This window comes from Acinonyx jubatus, chromosome D4 (assembly GCF_027475565.1).
Source record: "Acinonyx jubatus isolate Ajub_Pintada_27869175 chromosome D4, VMU_Ajub_asm_v1.0, whole genome shotgun sequence".
NCBI classification, from domain to species: domain Eukaryota; kingdom Metazoa; phylum Chordata; class Mammalia; order Carnivora; family Felidae; genus Acinonyx; species Acinonyx jubatus.
Genome location: NC_069391.1, coordinates 54,121,995 through 54,134,655, shown reverse-complemented (window position 1 = coordinate 54,134,655; position 12,661 = coordinate 54,121,995). Strand labels below are relative to the sequence as shown.

General features: G+C 41.7%; 1 protein-coding gene across 10 annotated transcripts in view; it reads right to left on the bottom strand.

Annotated features, from left to right (window-relative positions):
* The window catches only part of NFIB (nuclear factor I B), a 318,792-nt gene that overhangs the window by 116,570 nt on the left and 189,561 nt on the right, over nucleotides 1–12,661 (bottom strand). The window lies entirely within an intron of this gene.

Below are 12,661 nucleotides of genomic sequence, written 5' to 3'. Positions count from 1 at the left end.
GCCATCCCTCCCTCTGTTCCTGCAAACTACATTTCCCAGCTCTGCTAACAACTGGATTTGGGCTAGGTTCAACCAATGGGAAGCACTGGTGGGAGTCTGGGAAATCGGAGGGCAAGAAGAAAGGAGAGGGAAAGTATTTCTTCCCTCTGCCTTGACAGGTGTCTCCAGGTGGTGGCTAGGAATCCTTTGTTGTTCTGGTTTCCACTGGATGGGTCTCTCTGTCTGTGGTCCCCACTCCCCCCGCTAAGATAGCTGTGGCTCAAGGACTCTGGTAACACCACCTTCTGCTTTTACCCCTCACCCTGGTTGAGGTAGTGAGCTCCTGCTTATGCTAACGTCTGGGTTGCCTCACTGCCCATTTGGCGCCTCACTGCCCATTTGGCGTCTCACCTGTTCTAGCAATATTGTAACTGCCCCCTGGCTCTGCCCTCATAAAAACCTTTCAATTGGACTCTCTGGTAGGAATTCTCTTTCTCTGGACCTTGACAGATATATGTGCTTGTTGAAATTTCACATAGTCATCGCTCTAAAATAAATGTCAGGTAATAGAATTAATAGTATTAGACAGACTAAATATAATACCATCTAGAGTATTAACAGATTTCAAGTAGTTGTTATGATTCTCATAAAAAAGGTGAAAAGGCACTGCCACCATTTAGTACCAAGTATGAACTCCTATATCTCAAAGTCTTTTGTAATGTAGGATACTGAAATATAAAGATAATCAAGTTAAAAAAAAAAAAACCAAACAGACAAATTACTTAGATTTTCGACACCAAGCTCTAAACACATGTCACCACCCACCCAGGTTTACTGTCTCTTCTTTTTACTATCTCATAGTTAGTCTCTCCATCCAACAATATATATGATACCTGGGTTTTTTCTTGTGTAAATGATTTTTCTACAAACATGAATGTCTGCTCTTTGACTGGACCAATTGAGTCTGATTATTTTCATAGGGCATTACACATTTAGTTACATCTCATGACACAAACAACTTTGAATTGCCTATCAGTTGTCTGAATAGCTAACAATATCATGTAGGGATAATCAAAAACTGGTCTTAAATATACACCAATATATATCAACATAAGACTAATACATACTTGAAAAGGAAAATAATTTCAACATTACTGTTTTCTCTAAGAAATCATTCACAAGACCTCACTTGACATCCAGCATTTTCACCTAGGCAAATTCATTAAATAAGAACAGTCAAAAGTATTTTCTTCTATCAGAACTGTATAATTTATGATGCTTTACTAGAATACTCCACAAATAGGAGACAGCATAAAAATATTGATGTTCATATGCATAAGGAAGCATATGAACTCCCAGTACCAAACTTTATAATCACAAATGCAAATAATACGGAATATACTTGATGTTTTACCGTGTCCTAGATAACAGCCCCATTAGACAGAAGTGTCATCAAGGAAAACATATGGCATCTATACAACGTCATTTTTTTTTCTGATGAACTTTAACAGGTGACTCTGGTGGTAAGTGGGCACATTCAGCTATCAGCATTGCACTGTGTTTTCTTCAATCATTTTGAACTCTCCCACCCAGGCCTCCAAGTTTTATTTTCATGTCTTGTCTTAAAAATGTTTATTTCTTCATTTTGAGAGAGAGAAGGAGAAAGCGCAGGGGTGTGCATGTTGTGTGGAAGACGGGCAGAGAGAGGGAGAGAAAGAATCCCAAACAGGCTCTCCTCTGTCAGCACAGAGCCCAACATGGGGCTCCATCCCGTGAATTGTGAGATCATGACCTGAGCCAAAACCAAGAGTTGGATGCTTAACCGACTGAGCCACCCAGGTGCTCTTACTTTCACGTCTTTTAAACATGATTGTCTTAGTTTGTAATACCAACTAAAAACCACTATTCGTTAAAATGTTTATACCTGAGCCTGAAATCTATGTCTATGTAAATTTAATTTAATAAATATTAATTGAAAAAAGAAAATGGGGCATAGTCTACATAGGCATAAAGTGATCATGAATCAAGTCTGGCCAGAATTTCCACTTTTGGCATTTTCCCTCCCTTCCCTCTTATCTCCAAGGAGAAAATGATAGCGCAATGGATTAAACCAAAAGATAACCTCCAGAATATGATGGAAGACATGCTGCTCAGGCATTAAAAACCATAGGAATAATGCTGACACCACAAGATAGAAACGGCCCTTGAGTGTCTCTGGTAATGGGGGTGATGGGCAGGAAGCATAATGCCAGATACAAAGTGATCCTAAATTTTCACCTGTTTTTTGCTGTGCACATATTATTCAATTTTTTTCAAGTAGGCTTCACATCCAATGTGGAGCCCAATGCAGGGGCTCAAACTAGCAACCCCGAGATCAAGACCCGAGCTGAGATCAAGAGTTGGACACAACTGACTGACCCACCCAGGCGCCCCTGTGCACACGTTATTCTAAACTTAAACTGTAATTATAAATTACAGCCCAAAAAAGGACATAAGAAAATATCACCAGTTCTTTCAATGTACTCTATGTGTAGTTTCTGTGATTTACAAACCATCACATAGGAATACATAACTAAGTTAAAGCCAAGATAAAACAAATACAATTGAATTGTTTGCATTATACTAAATAGATAACTGAAATTATGACATATATAACCGGCCCAGGAATTGGTTTAAAGAGGCACCCTCCTAAAAACAAGCTGATAGAGCAAAGGATCACTAATCTCCACCTTCAAACAATGTATTTGGAAGATCTGGTTGGAAGCCAACAAACACAAAATCTCCATCCACTTACAAATGGCACAGCAGATTAAATGCTACAAAATGCCATGGAAATAGTTTATAAGCAAATGCTTTTAATATTGGAGGTGGGTTGTACTACCTCCACCCAGCTTTCTTCACCCATCCTTGCCCCAAAAGGTTAAATCTTGAAGTGTGACATCCCTAGACCTCCTCATCGTGTGCTACTCCTGGCCCAGAAGGAAATTGTATTCTCCTTGGCCCACTTAAGCCTTGGCATGTTGGCCTGAGAGTGCCAAGGCAGGTACAGAAAGTACGAATTACGGTGTCTTTCTGCCCAAGAACTGACTGCAACCATTAATTTACTTCATAGGACCATTCAACTGCTGGAAGAGGTGAAGGACTTTGGGTGTGACTGACACAGGCAGAAGCAAAGCCAGCTAATAAAGACGGCAAGGCTGGATGTTACTGTGTCCCTTGCCAACTTACACAGCTCTGTCACCTGCCAGAGGGTCATGGCCCTTCTGCCTGTGACACGGTTTAAGAAATGAAATTAAGAGCAAAAGCTCTTTGGGGCGCTGGGGTGGCTCAGTCGGTTCAGTGTCCGACTCTTGATTTTGGCTCAGGTCATGATCTCACAGTTCGTGAGTTTGAGCCCTGCGTCAGGCTCTGCACTTGGGAATCTCTCTCTCCCTCTCTCTCTCTGCCCTCCCCCCACCCCGCGCGCGCTCTCTCTCTCTCTCTCTCTCTCTCCAAAAATAAACTAAAAACAAAAAAAAGGAGAAGAGCAAAAGTTCTTTACGAGAAAATTATGCTTGTCATTCTACATCTTGTTGACAAAATATTAGATATTTTTTAGCAAAAAAATCTGCATCTAAGGAACTCAAGGATATATAAGCTACATCTAGGGTATGAATACTTTAAGGAAGGGAAGATGGGATTAAAATCTGGTTAATTTTGAAAGGATATGATACAGAGAAATAAGGTCCCCACCAAAATGATAATTTCCATTTTTTGCTTGAAAATATAAACTACCAGTGGGAAGACTTTCACCAGGCTGCTGCATCATTCTCTTTGTTTAGGTTTGTTTACCCAATGTCAATATCTGTGAGTACAATGAAGTCAGGGTTCCACACACAACTTGAGTACAAAAGTTAGGGTACCCCATCTAGATTCCAGCCAAAGCTTCCTCCTCATATTAGGATCTCATTCAACGTGACCGGTGTGTTTTTAAAATGACGACACCGCTCCGCTTTCTTTTCACTGGGCCGGAATCTTTTGTGGCATTATGGATGTGTATGTCACGCTGTGAACACCAAAATACAATAGACAGCACAAAGGGGGAGAAAAGAGAGCCCTGGAACCCAGGGAGGCCATTTGAAAGAAAAAGGAAGGGGGGCTTGAGAAAATTGTTTTTAAATCTTCCTTTAAAAACTACATTAACCATAATAAAGCAACAACCGAATGCTCTCTATTAATATCATCCAGCAATGATCAAAACTGGAATTAGCTGATGTAATGCAATCGATTGGTAGGGAACAACACGTATCTCTTCAGTCCATTCACCATGTTAAAAGTGCTCCTAAAAGATGGACGTTTCCTTTCTGTATTAATTTACACATGGGTTCGTGTTGGTTGAACTTTTACTTTCTGTTCACCTGTTTACCTGGATTCGTTCTCAGCTTAACATTCATTAAGCATTAAGACACCACAAGAGGTGCACCGATGGTGAGATGAATTCTCAAGGCCATTACTCTTCCCAGGGGAGTGACAGGGAGGCTGGATGAGAAGTTGGACATCGCTTCATTTATTTGAGTTACAGGCAAGGAATATGAACTCACTCTAGAACTTTGAAAATCAGAGAGAGAGCTTTAAACCCCACGTACTTGTATTCTGTCTAAATTCTCATTTTTCCTGTAAGAAGGCAAAGTCTGATAAAATTGGGGACATTTCTGAGTTTTCAGCTGCTAGTTAGTGGAAGGGGGTTCCTCTTCAAGGGTGAGAACGCTGCCATTCCTGCGCCCCCCCAACACTAGCACACCCGACACTTGGGGAGCCAACAGCCCTCCACCAAAATGCGCCACCTTTAACCACCAAGCAAACAACAGTAATTAAGAGCATCAAGTTAATTGTGTCTCCTCCCCAGAGAATGTGTCCTCCCAGGCTTCCTGAAATCAGATTGGAAGATTAGTAGCAATTTTACTTCCAGTTCTCTTATTCCCGTTAAAAAAAAATAGAGCCTTCATTCATCACACCCACCCCGAGAACTATAGAGTCAAAAGTAAAAACCTTGAAAGAAAGAAAGAATGAAAGAATGAAAGAAAGAAAGAAAGAAAGAAAGAAAGAAGAAAGAAGAAAGAAAGAAAGAAAGAAAGAAAGAAAGAAAGAGAAAGAAAGAAAAAAGAAAGAAAGAAAGAAAGAGAAAGAAAGAAAGAAAGAAAGAAAGAAAGAAAGAAAGAAAGAAAGAAAGACAAAGAAAAAAATAAAGAAACAAAAAAGAAAATCAGCCTACTTGGTGAAGTTTCATGTTTGGCAGTTTATGGAACCAGAGCAACGATGATCTTTGGCTTCTCAATCTGTTCAAAGTTTGTTTTCAACCTCATAGAATTCTTTACACTTAAGAATTGCTAACGGCCCTAAGATGCTTAAACGTGTCATTTTGTTTAGAGTTACAAATGTGATTTTTCATGAGTCCTTCATTAATGATCCAGGAGACTGATCGTTCAGGCCCAATCAACCTGAATTTGCAAATCCATGTCATATGTATTAGAATAACTAAACATTGACAATAAGGCTCTTTCTTACCTTCCGTTTGTGCCAAGTGATAAAGATAGCAGCAATACCTTTACAATTTTCAAAGCACTTTCACCTACATTATTGTGCTTTATTCTCATCCTTTACAATGGCCAGGAAAGAATGTGGCTTGATAACTTGCAGAGTAACAGGAAACCTTGATTTTTCGTTGCAGTTCCCCTACTGAGTTTCTCTGTGACCTCTGGGATGTCACTTAACCTCTCCCTGCCTCAATCGCCTATCTCAAACGAGCTATAATAAAACTTTTTTATTCCAGTCCACCAGGGTATTAGAACAAAGGATCTGATAGGATGCTTCTAACGTGCTTTGATCTCTATAGGGAAAGTTGCCATAAAAATAAAGACATTGTTGTTATTATTCTAATTGAGTTATTTGCAAATGAAGCTTCTTGACGGAGCCCAGTCCTCAGACTACAGAAAAGAAAATTCTGCCAGTTCTCAAGGGTACAATTGCCTCATGGCAATTATACCCATAACCACATTTCCTTATTACTGTTATAAAAGACGATGGTTCAAGGGGAGGCAAAGGGGGAGTTTAAGGAAAAATATATATATATATATGTGTATATACATACACACACATATATATGTGTGTGTATATATATACACATATATATGTGTGTGTATATATATACACATATATATGTGTGTGTATATATATATGTGTATGCGTGTGTGTGTGTGTATATATACATACACTGTTTCTTTTCAATGAAAGATGCTGAAGTTGCAAATTTGGAACCCAAGGCTATAGGTAAAGACAGAACATGTGTTCCAAATTAGTGTAGTGTTTGTCAGTTGTGTCAGAAAGGCAGAGGTGTCCTGAGGCTGCACTTTCCGGAAAATTTTGGAAATAATTTAGGAACAAATGGCAAAATTACGAAGGCAACCTGGGCCCATCCTTATGCATGCTACGAAACCAAAGACAAAAAAAGGTCCAAGCCTACACCAGTCTTATCAGCAAAAATAACGTATCACAAGATACAAAAGGCACATAGGAAAAGGAAACAGAGCTTAGGAAGTAAATACTATGGACCATTTTACATGAAAAGCCAAAAGGGAATATTGGGGCCGTGGGGGCCAAGGGCAGGCCACCCCAGATGGGCCCCGTTGGCATGAACATTATTTTGAGTTAAAAACAATCAAAGCTCAACAGATTCAGGAAAAGCTCTTCACCCCTCCCTCAACTGTCTGCTTGTATCAGGAAGAAAGCTATTAACAGATTCTTCTTCACCTAAGAAACATATTGGCATAATAGGACCACCCCGTTTTCCAAACATCTCTTTTCACCTTTCTGGGAACTTTCTTTCTCCCTTTTGTATCTTCAGACCCCCCACCCCTCTCCTTAGCTCTTACAAACACCAGGTTGCCCAACTGCCTTTGGAATTTCCATCTCTGTATCCATTCATTCCCATAGGTGTGCTATTAAATTTGATTTTCTCCTGATAATCTGTGTCGTGTCAATTTGATTCTTAGTCTTGCTAGAAGGACCTTGAAGGAAGAGGTCCCCAAAAGGGCTATGAGTCTATAGGCAGAACATAACAGTCTCCTCTCTGTTCAAAGCCAGCAGCCTTGAGCATTAGCAGGGGCTCAGCGTTAGGCACTTTAAGAGCTCCATATTCCTCACGTGGCCTCTTGTCCAGGTAGAGAAGAAAGCTGCTTTGCATTATGAAGTATTGGAGACACGGAACTTTCCTTCAGTGAGAGGTATCACCAGGTCCTGTCACACTGCACACCTCCAAGAAGCAACATTCACAGTTGGGGGCTACAGGGAAGGAGCCCTCCAGACTTGCTTAGTACACAACTTCTGGGGCTCTATATGCCATGGAAAAGCCTGATGAAAAGTGAAAAATCTTATGAAAAACCTTACAATTTGAGATTTTACAGGGCTTCAAATAGAATTCTACTAGAAACATCCTCCTCTGACCGGCCAAGGGATTCTTTGGGTTCTACTGCTTTATCCAAGTGATCCAAAGCGACCCCGGGGTTCCACTCTGCACGTTCGCTTGTACGCTTGTCTCCAAGTTGAACGCAGAAGGATTAAAAAGAAAACACAAATATTGGCACAGGTGACGTGAGGTTACTTGACCTTTCTGAAGGAAGATTTTTCAGAGAAGAGATAATTATTTAGGTGAAGTTGCTTATACTACGAGTATCTTTTAATTGCAACCTTCTGAAAAGGGCTTGTTGCTGTGGCTGTTCACGTGCATACAGTCTGACGATTCCAATTAAGCTCTAGGTCCCCAAAAAGATTTCGAATAGAGGAGACATGTGGGACCATCCGCTGTATGGTCACAATAAATGCTACTCGCCTTATTTTCATTGCACACCCAGTGACACATTCAGTCCGCAAATCCTAGTGAGCATCAGAATCCTTCAAGACGCCTGGTAAAAATTTAGACTCTTCCACCCACACTTAATGGCTGTGCCCTACAGCAGTACTGGGCCCAGAGAATGGCACCGTAAACAGACACCCCAGGGGGTGTCTCTGCATTTCCTTAGACAGCTTACAAGGATGTGTCGTTGCAGACACCCAACTGGAAAGCACAAAGTCATATGTGACTATAGAGTCTTAAAATAACAAACAAACAAAAATGCAGTCCTTAAGCCAAGACCAGACTCTACTTTTCTTTCTCTCTCCCCGCCATGTGATGCCCCAGGAGCTGGCTTCAGCCAAAAATCACATGTGTATAGTGAATCCTAAAAAGCAAACTAAATCCAAATCCACACTGAACCGTGTTGAACTCTATCACACTTCACGGGGCTTTAAATAGAACTCTACTAGAAACATCCTCCCCTGACCAGCCAAGGGATTCTTTGGGTTCTACGGCTTTCTCCAAGTGATCCAAAGCGACCCGGGGTTCCACTCTGCACGTTTGCTTGTACGCTTGTCTCCAAGTTGAACGCAGAAGGATTAAAAAGAAAACACAAATGTTGGCACAGGTGACGTGAGGTTACTTGACCTTTCCGAAGGAAGATTTTTGGCAACGGTGTCTTGGCAGTTCCCTGGAAGGCTAGGCCAGGACACAAAGAGGAAGACAGGAAGCCGGGAGCTGGCCATGTGTCCTTGGCAGGCAGCAGTGTGGCAGGGTGAACAACCTCGTCCCTGCCAAACCAGAAAGAGTGGGGAAAGCCCAGCTAATTGGCACGTCACAGTCGGCCACAGCGTACGTCCTCCGACTTTAAATGCCTGATAAAGTTAACTCGTTTGCCAGACCCTAATCTACTTAAACAAGATCCAACGTTACTTTCAGAAAACGTAATTTGCTCCTGTTCGTGCCTCCTTGAGAAAGGGGTGAAGCAGCCTCTCAGGATGGCAAGGGCTGAGCAGAGAAAATGAAGATTCACTCAAGTCCATTATGCCCGCAGACACGCTTTCTGAGAGGGCCACGTGCGTCTGTGTTTTGGATTTTAACTAAAAAGTATCCCACTTGCTCATTTACTTTCGTTCGGAGGAAACTTCGAAGTGAACATTGCATATTGAGTATGAGTTTCAGCACATTTGCAGGCTCCAGGCATTAAAAAGTGTTTTAAAACCCTTTAACAGAGCCCGGGAGGATACAGAGCTGCACCCCGTTTACGGTCAGCTATTGTTTTTACTTACAAGCTGGTTGGCTCAATCATATTTTCTAATAGAATCTGTGTACACTGGCATAATACCACCACTTTCTGAGTCTTTTACTGCTAAACTGGGGAGTCACACAGGGAGAAAGGCAGCAGAGGGGATTGTGCAAATAAATCGCTCCTTACTGCTGCTGCTAACAGGGTGAATCCAGGGAGGGGGACCATAATTCTCCCCCCAGGGGCATGTCTGAAGGCTTGGTAAGAGCCATTAAAGGGGTGTGCGCGCTGGTTGGCCACATTTCCTTTTATTTTCTGTGGAATTGTTCATGCCTTCTCCAAACTCACACTAAAACTTCTAAGTGGTTCTCCTTTGACTATAGTAGCCAGTGGTGAAATTAGATGGAGAAAAAGATGCAAATTTGCTCCTCAGAATTAGGAGGCTGAAGAGATTACAACTAAATACAATCTATTGTTTTCTGCCAGAAGTTTCTTACGGTCTGTATAGAATATTCATCCTTTGAGGAGCCCAGGACCTCAGTATGACTGAATCTATTCTGGTAAAGTTACGCTGGGGCATCAAACACAAGTCCAAAATTCAAAACTCTCTGATCACCATTTAAAACGGATACATGATAATCCTTCTGTCCAAAACCATCCCTCCAAGTAAAGAAGTCTAGACGTGTTCTAACTCCAAAATTACTATTTCTATCTAACACAGCACATCTTGATCTTCCCAGACTCCCACCGAATTGACTCTTGACACTAATTATCCCTGACCTTAAAAAAATTTTCCTTCTCTTATCCTTTAGGCCACCACCTCTTCCTGGTTCTAGGCCTCTCTTTCTGGTCTTTCTTTCCAATCTCCACGACAAGCTTCTTTTCATCTGTCAGCACCTTACCTACTGAGGAGCCCCAAGACAGTCCACCTGAGTGACCTTCGTACCTTCTTACCTGCCCAAATGAACCCAACCAGCTCCATGTTTACGATTACCCATTTGCAGGGGGACGTCTCGGTGGCTCGGTCAGTTGAGCGTCCGCCTCTTGATTTTGGCTCAGATGATGCGTCAGGCTCTGCACTGATGGTGCGGAGTCTGCTTGGGATTCTCTCCCTTTCTGTCTCTGCCCCTCCCTGCCTCATATATGTGCCCTCTTTCTCTCTCTCTCTCTCTCAAAGTAAATAAATAAACTTAAAAAAAAGAACAATCACCCATTTGTGTCGGACTCCAAATCTCTATTTATAGCCCTAACCTGTCTTTTTAACTGCAAACTCCCTCTTGAGATTGCTAGTGCCCAACCCCTACAGAAGCTCAGCCTCTTCCTGTCCACATTCCAATCAATGGCACCCAAATCCACTCAGTTTCCTAAGCATCTGGAAACCTCGTCTCCCTAAAGTCTCACAGTCAGTTGCTGGCAAAGACTCTACCATTCAACTCCATTCCCTCATCTCCACCTGCACGGCTGCACACTCCCTAATGGAGCTTTCATGTCTCCTCTGACAATGGCCTCAGCCTCCTCAGGTCATTAGGAGTCATTCTTCACAGTGAAGCCAGACTCTGTCCTCTGCACTGCCTCCACGAATCACATCACTTCACTTCTGGAAACACTGATGGCTCCCTATTGCTCAGAAGAGTCTACGACTTCCTTAGGACAAAATTCAAGGCTCTCGGTCACCTGGCCCCGGTCTAGCCTCGCCTCTCACTATATCCATCAAACGATTTTGTTTCACCCCTTCTTACATCTACACCCAACTGCCCAACACCTAAGCTCTAGCACACTGCTTAAAATTCCTAGAATATGCTGTGTAATTACAGGTCTCTCTGCTTTTGCCCATATGGTTTCTTCTCCTAGAATATCCCTTCTTTGATGCTAGACAAACTCCTAATTCACCTTCAAGGCACTTGAATTTCTTTCTCCCACCCAAGGAGGCCACCTCTCAGGTCCACAGCACCCACTTATACCTCCAAATACAGAACTTTAACATTGCGTGCCGGTTGGTTTCTTTTACGCTGCTTCCCGACATAAGACTGTGACCTCCTTATATCACACCGTACCCTGAATGATTTTGGGAATTCATTTAAGCTGCACACAGGACATCATCTTGGATATCCCATCCATGAAGAAAAGGAGGAGAGCATGAATTTCCCCAAGAAAGACAAAACAATCTTAAAAGAAAGCTTCATGATGAGTTACCAGTTTACACAGTTAACACTCAATAGCCCGATTCTACCTCGTACGTACATGATTTAGCCATTTGTTTGTTTATTTAAAAAAGAAAACAGGATTGAGTACCTACAAGAGTCCACTGGAACTCAGTCCCCGGAATTCAGTCTACAATGGTGAACAAAACATGACTTATTCCGGTCTTCACGTAGCTTACAGTATAATTTGCCCTACCCTGACTTTCATTCACTTGCTAACCAGTAAAAAGGGGGCTCTGGTTAAAATGTGCCGGTAAGCAGCACCCACAATTATTACATCTTGAAAATAAAAATGACATGTTACACACACATAGACACATACACACCACAGATTTAGTAGTGAGACAGTCAAATGTTTTGTGCTTGGTTTTTGTTTTTAATGAGTAAAACATCTGAGAGAATGAGAGCCACAGCACATACATTGTTTAGCGGTGATAAGGAGAACGCTTAAAGGCCATATGACAGCAAAAAAAGCTATCGCAGCACAAAATAACAGGAGTATGAAGTACTGAGACCATAGCTCTAAAGTCCCCTTGACCTCTGCCATCCCTCAGGATGGCCAAAAGGGACCTATTGACTGGCTTTGGGAGCTGAACGGTCGAATACAACTTCAGATTAAAAATTACTTTGTGGTCACACCCCATAGATTGAATGCTGACGGAGCCAGAGTAAATGAGGGACTCAAAAGGAGTCCTGAAGGAAAACATAAGAATGGCTTTCTAGAAGTGGTTAATTCTTTAAAAAACATAACCAAGGCAAAATTTCTAAACGGAAACATGGGAAAACATGCATCGAAAATCTTTTTCTGGTCTCTAAAAAACCCCAAACTATCCATACGTACGGCATTTATATGGTTTCTCTAATTTATCTGAAAGCCGTGCGGGCAATGCGCGTGGAAACAGCTATCATGAAATGTGATGTCATACACCTTATGGAAAAAATTCCTTTTCACAATGTCAATTAAACCCAAATTTAGCTTTCAAAGTCTATGACCTCCACCACTTTTTAGGTTAGCTAAAAAGGATCCACTGACTAGCTTTGTGAGCTGAACAGTTGAATGCTACTCTAGCTAGAAAATACTTTCTTTCACTCTATAAGAATAATTATCCCGGCGATCACACAATTATTATAATTATAACTGTAAGAACTGTTATCGGGAATTTATCTCTGAAACAGTCTCCTGCGTTGCAGGGGACATTTATCTTTTTTCATGATCACCAACACAAGTGTCTTTTTGTAGCTGTATAAGTGATTTTACCTCTTTCTATTAATATCCTCGTGCATGCTTTAGAAGCCAAAGGAGACAGCCCCCACATTTCCACCCCCCCTAAAGCAATTGTCTCGGTTAAGCCAGGCCTGTGGCATTTT